Source organism: Callospermophilus lateralis, unplaced genomic scaffold (assembly GCF_048772815.1).
Source record: "Callospermophilus lateralis isolate mCalLat2 unplaced genomic scaffold, mCalLat2.hap1 Scaffold_96, whole genome shotgun sequence".
Lineage (NCBI taxonomy): Eukaryota > Metazoa > Chordata > Mammalia > Rodentia > Sciuridae > Callospermophilus > Callospermophilus lateralis.
The window spans coordinates 1,766,147-1,779,723 of record NW_027517776.1 but is presented as its reverse complement, the minus strand read 5'-3'; the positions used below and the strand labels follow the sequence as shown (position 1 = coordinate 1,779,723).

The window sequence follows — 13,577 nt, the reverse complement described above, 5'->3', positions numbered from 1 at the left end:
TGGAGTCACAGAAAGGCAGAAAGGAAGAAAAAATATTTGAAGCAATATGGTTAAAATTTTCCCAAATTTGGTGAAAATGGTAAATCCACAGATCAAGAAAATCAACAAATCCCAAATAGACTAACATAAAGAAAATAAGACTAAAGAACAGAATGATCAATTTGCAAAAATCAATGATAAAAATGACATTTTTTAAAAGGATAGTTTAAACTGACACTATAAGAAGTGATGGAGGGGAAAGAAGTTACACACAGCAGAACAAAGGTAAAAACAATAGCAATCTACTCATCAGAAACTATTTAAGCCAGGAGGCAAGGGAATGAATAACACCTTACAAAAATTAGCCTATATATCCAGTAAAAATACATTTTCAAAAATGAAAGTGCAATAAAAAATTTTCACAAATTTGAGTGAATTCAATACCAGAACACAAGAAGTATTAAAGAAAATTTTCAGGCAAAAATTAAATGTCACCAATCTAGAAATTTGTATTTAACAACAACAAAAAAGAATGAATTTCAGAGCTATATTCCTATTCTGTAAAACCCCTTGTATACAGAGAACATTGAATATGTATTTATTAAATAAATTTAATTAATGAGTTATATATATATATATATATATATATATATATATATATATATATATATATATATATTTGTGGTGCTGTAGATAAAATTAAGTGCCTGGTGCATGTTAGTCCTGTGTTCTACCACTGAGCTTTACCCCAGCCCAGTGAATTTCAATACAGAGGTTAGAAAGACTTCAAACTAACCTTCAAACTTTAAAATGCATAAAATAAAAATTAGACATGTTTGACTATATGAATTTTGAACACTTTTATATTGCAAAATATTCTATAAACAAATCAGTAGAAATGACACTGGAGAAAAGTACATTTGTGATGCACTTAGCAGACAAATAGGTAATATTTATGTTGTCCAAAGAATTTTCCCAAATTAAGAACCACATTTTTTTTCATATATGAAAATGGGTAAAGAGTTTTATTGATAAATCAAAGACAATAAAGTCCAAAACAAAATAACATAAAATTCTCAATTCCACTGGTGACATATAGGAATTTAAAATTAAAATAACAGATATTTCTGTTTGTATATAAAGTATATTGACACCCAATTCAAGTCTTCATACTTGTACTTTGTACAATGATGTCCATCACATTCCACCCTCCTTGTTAATCCCCTGTCCCCTCCCTTTTTCTCCCACCCCCTCTTCCCTATCTAGAATTCATCTACTCCTCCCATGCACTCCCTCCCAATTCCACTATGAGTAACCTCCCTATATCAGAGAAAACATCTGGTATTTGTTTTGGGGGGGATTTGCTGACTTCATACTTAGCATTACAAAAAGTGTGGTATTTATGTGTATTAAGAATTGTAATGCAAAAAAAAAGTTACCTCAGATTAAGTAGAGAGAAATGAAAGGAAGGGAAGGCAGGGGATGTGGGGATAAGAAAAATAGTAGAATGAAACAGACATTATTACTGCATGTATGTATGTGACTGTATGACTAATGTGATTCTACAATATGTATACTCAGAAAAATGAGAAATTATATCCATCTATGTATGATACATCAAAGTATATAAATGCATTCTACTGTCATGTATAACTAATTAAAACAAATAATAAAATATTTGTTTGATATTTCAGACTGATCACAGCAATAGAAAGAAAATCCTCTATTGCTTCTGGAGATCAGATGAAAAGAATGGTCTTAACTGTTTGGTGGAAATTTCAAGTACTACAAAATTTTTGGAAAACCACCTGTTAACATACTTCAAAATTAAAATTATTGATACTTTTTGGTGATCAATTCCACTGTGAGAATCAAGTATCAGTTTTTAGGAAATACATAAAATTATAGTACAACATGTTCTTTGTAAAAGAACACTAAAAACAAAGTCTTTGCTCATCCCCAGGTGAATAACTGAATGTGTAGTGATATGTCCACACTATCATTACCACACAGCTATTAATAATATCACATTTGCAAAACCAAATGCCAAATGTTTTCTCTGATGTAAGGATGCTGATTCATAATGGGCTTAGGGTGGGGAGCATGGGTGGATTAGACAACTCTAGATAGAGCAAAGGGGAGGGAGGGGAAGGGAGGGGGCATGGGGTTAGGAAAGTTGGTGGAATGAGATGTACATGTATTAAGAGATGTACATGTATTAATGTACATGTATTAATGAGATGTACATGTATTAAGACACAAATGGTGTGACTCTACTTTGTGTACAACCAGAGATATGAAAAATTGTGCTCTATACATGTAATATAATTTGTATTGCATTCTGCTGTCACATAAGTAATTAAAATAAAAGATTTCCCAAAAAGTCTTGTGACAAAGAGATCTAAAATACATAACGTGTTAAGTATTTAAAACTAAACAATAACAAAAAATCACTACATGAATGTAAATTAATGAATAATTATCTGAGTGCAAATAAAAATATGAAAGGAAAATCACAAGGAGCTTGTTATGGGATACCTGAGAGGGAAACATTGATGTGCCTAGAAGACAACAAAGGAGTGCCAAAAAAATTATTTAAAAGAAAGAAAAATGAACTGTAAAATGAGGCATTTCCGTGAAAAGTTATGAAGCACTTTAAAATAATATATGTATGTAGGCATATTTGTAAATTAAATAAAAAGATTCAAAAATTTAAATTTTGATTAGCCTCATTAAAACAACATTTTTTAAAAAATGCTGAAGTTCTCAAAACGTGGGATTTTTGTAAATGGTGAATACGTAATAAATACAGAAAACTATTAACAGGACAACAAAACCAAATTATTTCAGTTTTGGACACTTCATTGTGGTGACTTCAGGTTTCACTATGAAGAATAATCCAACCTAAATGTCAATAACCAAATTGTTAAAGATGATAAAGAGCAGGGAAATTAAAATTAACCTAAGAAACAATCTCAAAATTGGGGTTAAAGATATTTTAAATTAACAACTGTCAAGAAGGCTAAAATATTTAGTTAAGACTATTTCTTAAGATGTATGTATATATTTTAATATCTAAGGACAAAAAATTATCAGATTGTCCAGAATTTACAAAAATTCTTTAACCAAAAATATAAAGCAAATATTAAAAAAAAAAAAGTCTATTCTTTAAAATAGGAACTTACCGCTTTCAAGAACTCTGCCTGCCCTTCTCCCTGGCATGTTTCTTCTGCAGAACCCAAAACTGGAGAAAGACCCGGGCTAAAGGCCATTAAGTCGGTCTTGGCTGGGACCTCTCCAGAACACACCCTCTGTCGCCTCTGTTGCGAGTAAGACCAGCTCCCCACCGCACTGGAGCACACCAGCGTGGGCTTCCCACGGCCACATGCGCCCTCTGTGGGCACCGCGGAGCAGCGAAATGCCATGTACAGCACCAGCGTGAGCACCAACAGGCTGGACACTGCGCAGATGGCGATGATCGGGTACACGTTGACATCCACCAGCGCCACCTCTGGGCCAGAGGCACTGGTGGAGGACCGCGAAGAGACATTTGACACCTGACCACTCTCCACCAGTGACACCAGCACTGTGGCAGTGGCGGTCAGTGCTGGTTCGCCAGGGTCCTTCACTAGCACCAGCAGTCACTAGCGTGGCGCGTCCACCTCATCCAGGGCGTGCGTGATACTGATCTCACCAGTATACAGCCCTACACAGAACGGGCTGCGCACACTGCCCACCAGCGTCTGCAGCTCATAAGATAACCACGCATTGTAGCCCGAATCCGCATCAACAGCGCGAACCTTCGCCACCACTTGGCCCACATCCACTGACAGTGGCACCAGCTCGCTCATACAGCCACCTGCCCGAGGAGGCAGCAGCGTGGGCGCGTTGTCATTCTCGTCCAATACAAACACCTGTAGCATCAAGTTGCTGCTCACCAGCGTTGTGTGCGGTCACCTGGAATTGCAGCAGCTCCAACTCCTCATGGTCCAAGGGCTGCAGCACATACACCTTGCCGCTCCCTGCGTGCACTGACACGTAGCTCGACAGCTCACGCTGGCCCACCAGACGCTCAACCAGAGAGTAGGACACTAGCACGTTCTCCCGCGCGTCCGCATCCGGCGCGGACACTGTGAAGATGTGGAAACCCGGTGGGTTGTTCTCCTTCACGAACACGGTGTACTCGGTCTGCGTGAACGCTGGTGCATTGTCGTTCACGTCGGCCACCTCCACAGACATGCTGGCTGTGGCCGACAACGAAGGCGAGCCCCCATCACGCGCTGTCACCACCAGCTTATAGTCAGATATAGTCTCAGGATCCAGAACGCTGTCCAGCACCAGCGAATAATAATTCTTGAAGGTGGGCACCAGCTTAAAGGGGACATGGGGCGTCAGAAAGCAGGTGACCTGTCCGTTGGCACCAGAGTCACGGTGGGACACGCTGATCAGGGCGATGACTGCACTAGGTTGTGTATCTTCTCTGTTGGGAAGTGACAGAGTAGTGATGGTTACTTCAGGGGCATTATCGTTTATATCTAGTACTTCCACCAAAAGGGTACAATGACCCGTCATTGGAATATTCCCCTTGTCAACTGCCTCCACGGATATTTCATATAATTTCTTTTCTTCAAAATCCAGTTTACCTTTTGTCCTAACTTCTCCATCGTTGGAATTTATGCTAAATGCATACACCACTGAGGGAGACACGGGCCTTCTAAAAGAGTAAACTATATCTCCATTAATACCTTCATCAGGATCTGTGGCATTTAGTTTAATCAGGAGTGTTCCATTAAGTGCATTCTCTAACACTTTAACTTTATAAACGAATTGATCAAATTCTGGAGCATTGTCATTCACATCCAGAATTATGATCAACAGTTGAACTGTGCCTGTCAGCTCTGGTTTACCTCCATCACTGGCTGTCAGTAATAAACTATGTTCCTGAATTGCCTCCCTGTCTAATGTTTTCCTTAACACAAGTGATAACGAAGACGTTTGTTCACGATTGTTTTGCGTATCCAAAGTGAAATAATCGTTGGGATCCAGTCGGTAGGTCAAGGCAGCGTTTGCGCCAATATCTGCATCCGAAGCGCCATCTAGTGGAAATCTGGTTTCTGGAGGTCTAGATTCTGCAATCATTATGCTTTTGTTATTTTCAGGGAATACCGGCGGGTTGTCATTAATATCTTTAACCTCCACCTCCACATGAAAAACCTGAAGTAGCCTGTCCACGATCACCTACAGGTGGATGCTACACTCTGCGCTCTGCCCGCACAGCTCCTCCCTGTCGATCCGAGAATTCACAAACAAAATGCCATTCTTCAGATTTACCTCCAGAAGGTCCCCGCGGTCCTTGGACGCCACCCAGAACAGGCGTGGCACCAATTCTGTTATCTCCAGCACCAGGTCCTGCGCGATGCGACCCACAAAGGTGCCGTGTTTTGCCTCCTCCGGGACAGAGTAGTGGAGCTGACCGCTCCAGGCCTCCCAGTCTCTGAGGAGCAGAAGCGAGAACAGAAGGTACCGGGCTCCCGGGTCTCTTTGCAAGGAAAGCAGCATGATACGCGCATAAGGATTCATAGATATCTACAGTATATAGAATGCCTTACATAAAACTTCCTCTCAAGGATCCGTTTTATGAGCTTCTAGTGCAAGAGAATTTGCAACGGATTTCCCACTACCTGACGAATTTTCTGGAGGAAGATACGGTGCCTTTCTTCGCAGAAACATTCTCAGTAAAGTGTGTAAGTGTAAGAATGACCAGGTCTTCATATTTTTCATTGATGTAGGGTATCGTTTTCCTCACATTTACCGACTTTTTCGCCGCAAATATGTAATTTGAGATTAAATATATACCTTTACAGAAACAGTAAATCGTTGTATGCTGCTCAGCATTGGATGTTATTTGACAGTTGGTTAATGTGTTCAATTTTTCCACAAATTTGTTTCATGTGTAAAACCTCCATGGAGAACTTTTAAAGGGAGAATATTATACATTCACTTGAGAGCAATGGATCTCTAGTTCTCATATTCCTGAAGGCTTTGGTTGTAATTTCCTTTTCCTGTAATATTTTTCAAGACCTTCTCACACAATGGCCACTGATTCTAAATGGAAATATAACAATCACATAAGGGGGGAAAAAAGCAGATGAATGCGAAGGATATTGGTAAGTGATACACCAGATTTTGAATTATTTCACCATATTTATAAATTCATCCAAAATGTGACTGTGCCGCGTAGGTAAAATGTTTGTATATGAAAGAAAGTGTTTAGTCAAATGTGTGTGAGCTTGTGTGTGTGCATAAATACACAGTAAACTCAAGACTATTTAAATACAACAATGCTTTGAAGTTTTAAGTTTCCTTTGCCAAAAACATGCTAAGAACCAGCCTCCTGTGTATTTAATAGAATTTAAACTACAACCAATAAACTTACCTTCTTTTTCTTTTCCTCCCTTTCTCATTTCATCATCACTAAGAAAAAACTTACTACCATTTAAATTGATTCTGACTTTCCAAGTAAGTGACAATAGCAAGATAAAGGTGTTAACACATCATAAGCAAGGAAAAGAAGTGAATCGTTTATCCATTGATATCATTACCAGGTCCAGGCCAAATAACACAAAGAAAAATATATAATAGCTCTAATAAATATCTTTCTGATATTTATTTCTGTGCACAACTCTATAGGAAATGACAGCTGGGTTGATTTCTGTACCTCTTTCCCCTCTTAAACTTTACATAGAGTATTTGGTATTTGTTTGCTCTCATCATCCTCTCAAGCTCCATTACTTCTACTAACATACTTCATTCTCATAATGGGAAAATCTCATGATTATTTCTAATGATTCTTGTCTATTTGGCCCTCCACTGCTTCACAAACTTCTCCACATAAACTAAAATTCATAGTCAACCATTTAAAATATGTCCTTCCAGATATCATAAGATCAGTCACCTGTTTATCTTACTCCTCTTTAACATTCTTTAGCATCCAACACACAATTAACTATTCATTTTCTCTATTCTTCCTATTGACCTCAGTAAAAAGTAGTTATTTAATGATGATGACTATATTCTCTAGAAGTTTACTTACACATTTTCTACAGCTGGACCTCAAGTTAACTAATAAACTCTTCCTATTGCCTTCAGAAATTATTTTATATTGTCCTTCTCTCTTCATAATTCTCCATTCCATTCCTACTGCTTGACTTTTGGCTAATTTTCCTATTAGGAGAGTGAACTCACTGCTCTCTTCTCATATCAACAATTTTCTTTGTAGTCTCTACTTTTCTCCCTATTAGTTCACAGGAAAAAAACTGTCCCCACTTTTAATGCTAACCCTATAATCTGAAAAATATTATTTTCCATTTTCATCTCCTTCAAATTTTTATCTTCACTTCATTCCCTTGCTTCCTGTTTTGTCTTTCATATCACCTTCTTTACTTGCTTCTTTGCTCTCACACAAAAAACTTCTCAAATATCTCTAACTAAAATATGCATCAATTTATATATAAATAATTGTATTATATGTTTTTATTAAAACATTGTATATGAATATATATATACTTAAACATGCCACTTCTGGGGGAAAAAACTTTTGTTTATCCCCTTTCCTTCACCTCTAATTTCTAACATTTAGTTGAAGTTTGATCTCAGCTGTGTATCTATTCTCCCTGAGATTTTAGGCCTACCATAGTAGGGTGAATGGTGGTTCCTCAAAAAGATATACCCACATCTTAAGACTCAGAACTTTTGAATATTACTTTATAGGCAAATGATGTAATTAAATTAAGAATCTTGCAAGGAGACATTTATCCTGGAGTATACAGGTGGGTCCTAAGTGCAATCACATGTACACAGAGAATACATGGAGAAGAGGAGGAAGCTATGTGACCATGGAGACATATTGGAATGACGCAGCCACAAGCTAAGAAATGGCACCACCCATGAGAAACTTAAAGAAACAAAGAACAGATATATTCCCTAGATGTATTCCCCTAGAGCTTCCAGAGGGAATACAGCCCTGCTAACACCTTGATTTTGGACTTCAGATCTCCAAAACTGAAAGTGAATAGATTTTTGTTATGTACCATCCAGTCATTTCTTATAGCAGCTCCAGGAACTAACACAACTATCCACCTAAATTGTTTTCTTGAAATTATTATTTTTTAAATGTTTCAGTTTCTCTCTTGGTGATTTTATCCTTTCAAGGATTTATATTTTTCCCTCAGGCATTTATTCTATAATCTCCTCTGAATTCTAGATCCATCCTTCCAGCCATAGTAGTGTTCTCTTGAAACCTCAAAAATACCAGTTTCTTAAATGTTCCTCTTCATTCCTTACATGACCAAACATATATAAACTGTTTTTCCAACTCTGTTTTGCATATTTTTTAGGGCAATCACATCCTCCCTGTTGACCAAATTGAAAAGGGAGGGGGGGTGTTATCTTCAACTTTTATCTTTCTCATCATTTATACTGAGTCATCAATCATCTGGCTGATTCTACCTTGCTACCATATACATAGTTCTTTCCTTCCACTTCCATTACTGGCAATTAAACTTGCACATGCTAGAGCCTGGGACATGCTAGGGAAATCCTCTACAGCTACATCTTATATTCCCAATTCCTGTACATGGTTCTTTTGATTCATTTCTACTGTCATAATTTAAGCCTTCAGAGAAATTAGAATGGAGATCAAGGAGGCTATTTTAATGGCTCTAGTACATAAGGAAAAATTAAGGAATCAGGTTTAATGAGTCTAGGTATTCTTTTAATTATTTTTGTAATTTGCCTGAAATCCTAAATTTATGACCAAATTAAAAAATAAGTTTAAGAGTTATCAAACACCTGGTCAGTTTTTAATTTGACATACTATTATTTTCAATGCTAATCACTCATAGATAGCAAGAAAAATGAGAGAAATGGAAATTTTCAGATGTGGTGATCTATAGTCTTCATTATATCTATGTAACTCATTCCCTAAAGTAATGTTGAATAACACATGAATATTCAAAATAAGAATGACTAAGACAAAGATCTTGACTTTTAGCTTGAGATGGCTACATATGTAGAGTCAAAGGTTTTCTAACTTTAATGATATTTACATCTATCAAAATTGCTTATGGCAAATCAAATTTTCAAACAAAAAACTAAACAGTTATATACTATTCTATACAAAGTTCATATCTACTAATTTGGAATGAAGAAAGTGACATATAATTGTGAAAATTTTTATATGTTAATCAACATCAGAATTTGGGACATATGAGCTTCTCTCATTTAGAGTTCATTAAGGTCAGCAGAAGCAAAATAATCCATGTAAATTGTATAGAAAAGTTCATTATTTTTCTTTCTACATTTCTTCATATTCTCTTGAGATAACTGTTAATTAAATATGTTGTTTTTGAAAATAAGTAAAGATGTACACAGTTACTCAATGTAGAAATGAAAAAATAGAAGGAAAAGTGTTTCAGCTGAGAATCTCTTAATTAGCGACAACTTGCTAATTTATAAAAACTCCTTATTGTTGCTATTAAACTTCAGTACTCTCTATGAACTTCAATAGGTCTTCCATTATCTTCCAATTATGCATGTAATGTTAGAATATGATAATACATGAAAATTATGTGAAACTAAAGTAAACAAGTGATAAGTGGTTTAAGATTTAAGAAAAGAATGATCAGACCAGAGAACAGTAGACATTTCATGGTTTATGGGATAACATTATGAAGAAAAGAATAAGAAAAAGAGGATATGGTTATAACCTAAAATCAAGTTATTACAGGGAAACATATACATAAATGATATAAATAACTTACTTCCCTGGAAGAATTTAAACAATCTTCTGGAGATGGCTAAAGACTGGAACTGAAGAATAAGAGGTCAGTCTTAGGTGGTCCTCTCCAGAACACACTCTCTGTCTCTTGCGAGTACCACCCGACCTCCATCTCAAAAAAGCACATCCTCATGCACTATCCAAGCCGGCATGTGTGCTGGGCAGGCTCTACCAAGCACCGCAGGGCGGCATACACAGCAGCTTGAGCACAAAGAAGCTGGACACCACGTAGACTGTAATAATCAAGTACTCCTTGACATCTACCACCACCATCTTCTGGTCTGCAGCACCTGCCGGTTCCTTGGCTCCTGACTGTTCTCCAGGAGAGACACAAGCACTGAGGCAGTGGCCATCAGTGAGGGCTCGCCATTGTCCTTCACTAGCACCAATAGGCGCTTGTTTGGCGTGTCTGCTTAGTCCAGGGTGCGCCTTGTGCTAATCTCGCCAGTATACAGCCCCGCGCAGAACCGGCTTTGCGCGACACCAGTCGCCAGCAGCAGCTCATAAGATAGTCACGCATTGTATCCTGAATCAGGGTCACTGCATGTACTTCGCTACCACTTAGCCAGCATCCATTGATCGTGGTACACGCTGACTCACTGTGCCACCTGGGATGCCCGCCCCTGACTTCCACAGGGAGCGAGCATTGTCATTTTCATTCAACTCGAATACCTGCAACGTCACTTTGCTGCCCAGGAGTGGCACGCGAGAGTCCTGCGCCTTCACCTGAAACTACAAAAGCTCAATCTCTTCATGGTCCAGTGGCTGCAGCGCACCCACACTGTCGCTCTCCAAGTGCACTGACACGTAGTTCGACAGCATAGGATCGCCCACTCACCAGCGAATACGACAGCCGTGCGTTCTCCTGTGCGTCCGCAGCGGGTGGGTTGTTCTCTTTCACCAACATCTTGTACTCAAGTTGCGCAAAAGTCGGCGCATTGTTGTTCACCTCCGCCACCTTCACGAACACTCTGGTGGTAACCCACAGCGAAGGTGAGCTCTCATCCCTTGTAGTAACCACGACTTTATAGGCAGATATGGTCCAAGGCACTGTCCAGAACCAGGGAATAGTAATTTTCGAATGTAGACACCAGCTTGAAGGGTATGTAGGATGACAAGGAGCAGGTGACCTGTCTGTTGGCCCCAGAGTCACGGTCAGACCCGCTAATCCCCCACTTGGGCATCCTCTCTCACAGGGAGTGATAGTGAAGTAACCATTTTCTCAGGAATATTGTCATTCAGGCACAGAATCTCCACCAGAACCAAGCTGTGACCTAACATTGAAGGAATCCCTTTTCAATGGCATTAACCTGAATTTCATAAGCATTATTCTCTTCAAAATCTAGTTCCCTGTGGATTCTAATTTCACCTGTACCTGGATTAATTGAAAACTTGCAGTTCTCACTCACTGGCAAAATCATTCTGATTTCACAGGAAATTTCCCCATTCAGGCCTTCGTCCATATCCAAAGCATTTAGTTGAATTATTCTAGTGTTGTTTCTGACATTTTCAAACAATGCTGCTTTATAAGCAGGCTTATCAAACTCTGGAGCGTTGGCATCACATTCAGGATGGTTATTCCAATCTGAGCAATCCTGTTAGCTCCAGTTTACCACCGTCAATGACTATCAGCAATAAATTAAGTTTGGGGGTTTCCTCTCTGTACAATAACTTCCGAAAAATTAGCACAGGCAATGTGCTTTTATCTTTGTTGTTGCTGTTGTTGTTGTTTGAAGTGCAAAATGCTCGTTTAAACTTAGTGTATAAGTTAGGAGAGAGTTTATGCCAAAATCCCTATCAGAAGCGCCTTCTAGAAGAAACTGTCCAGAGGAGCAGATTCAGACCTTATGTTGTTTTTGTCTGAGCACTGGTGGGTTGTCATTAATGTCCTTAACCTCCACCTCCACAATGAAAACCTGCAGCGGTCTGTCCACGATCACCTCCAGGTGGATGCTACACTCTGCACTCCACCTGCACAGTTCCTCCCAGTCGATCCACAGTTCCTCCCAGTCGATCCGAGAATTCACAAACAAAATACCATTCTGCAGATTTACAGCCAGAAGGTCCTCGCAGTCCTTGGACACCACCCAGAACAGGCCCAGGTCCAGGGTCATGGGGCCCATGAAGCTGACCGGTTCCCCCTTCCCTGGATGCCAGGAGTAAAAGCTAGAGCGGCAATTGCAGGAATCAGTCCTCCACTCTAAAAACACCATTGCAGACAGTGAAGGCCGTTTTAAAGGAGAGCATACATGAGATTTTTATGACCCTTTATGTACCTATTTAATAATTCTTGACCTGCGTTCCAGTCAATATGGAGTTGACCCTATATGTAAATGGTTGATAACTATGTGTGCAGACAGAATTTTCCTTCTTCACCTTTTGAGTGTATAGTGACATATGTGACTGATTATGTAAATACAACAAAAAGACAAGAGGTTCTTTTGGGGCTAGCCATTTCTCAGTCACTCTAAATTCTATTTTGGATCATTTCATGGATCATTTGTGAATGATCCTATTTAGTTAACCTATATGTTATTAGCAACAAAACGAAAATGCCTATGTTGTAGTTTCTGCTTCAAAGTTTATCATTAAAATAACCTTTGATATATATACTCAATGGATATTACTCAGCATTAAGAGAATAAAGTCATGGCATTTGCAGGTAAATGGATAGAGTTGGAGAATATAATGCTAAGTGAAGTAAGCCAATCCCCCAAAACCAAGTGCCAAATGTTTTCTCTGATATAAGGATGTTAATTCATAATGGGCATGGGGGCAGCGTGGGAGGAATAGAAGAACTTTAGATAAGGGAAAGGGGAGGGAGGGGAAAGGAGGAGGCATGGGGGTAGAAAAGATGGTGGAATGAGACAGACATCATTACCCTAAATACATGTATGAAAACACGAACTCTGTGTACAACCAGAGACATGAAAATTTGTGCTCTATTTCTGTGATATGAATTGAATTGTATTCTGCTGTCATCTATAACAAATTAGAATAAATAAAATTTTAAAAAACCTTTGAAAATAAGGCATAAAAGAAGTTACCCTTTAACTATTATGGGGAATAATCACTCCTAACCTTACACTGCTTACAATTCACACTGTTTTCATGATAAAGTGCTTCCCAAACACTTTATTTTAAGATGTTAGGAAAATGTTAAGAATGCCATTATCTAGTAGAGAAAATGAAACATAAGTATTTCTATGAGCTAAACATTTCACATATATAAATTGTACAACTCTATTGAATATTGTAATTCATCATAAATATGAACAATGTTATTGTTTGGGATTCATTGATGTTTATATGTGATGGCTTTTCATACACCTGCTCTTATTCCCATAGCATGTTAAAGCAACGCAAAGCACAAGTTCTAGAAAGCTTTATTTGGAAGAAATAAAGCATTGCCATGAAAATGTATGAGTCAAGCTGCCAAATTTCACAATATTCTAAGCTAACAATGGCAGACCAATATGCAAATGATCTCATGAAGCGTTTTAAGGTACTTAATCTCACCAACCAGAGGCAAAAGAATGTGAACATAAAACAAACATGTTGGTTTCTCCATAAATCTTTCCCTACAGATCAGTTAGTAATTACTCAAAATATAAGTCTCTTCAGAAAATCAAAATGGTGACTATGGTTCAAGGTGAACCAAAAGAGCTTTCATAATTTTTAATGTCAAGATAATCATGAAAACAAAATAGATAAGAAAAATAAACATAGATTTTATAGTTTCATTAACATTCAAACCCAA

At 38.2% G+C, this 13,577-nt stretch overlaps 2 pseudogenes; both read right to left on the bottom strand.

Annotated features, from left to right (window-relative positions):
• Positions 1-3,140: 3,140 nt before the first annotated feature.
• Positions 3,141-5,538, bottom strand: LOC143386435 (protocadherin alpha-13 pseudogene; annotated as a pseudogene).
• Positions 5,539-9,953: 4,415 nt separating this feature from the next.
• Positions 9,954-12,030, bottom strand: LOC143641321 (protocadherin alpha-12 pseudogene; annotated as a pseudogene).
• Between the last annotated feature and the right edge of the window lie 1,547 nt (positions 12,031-13,577).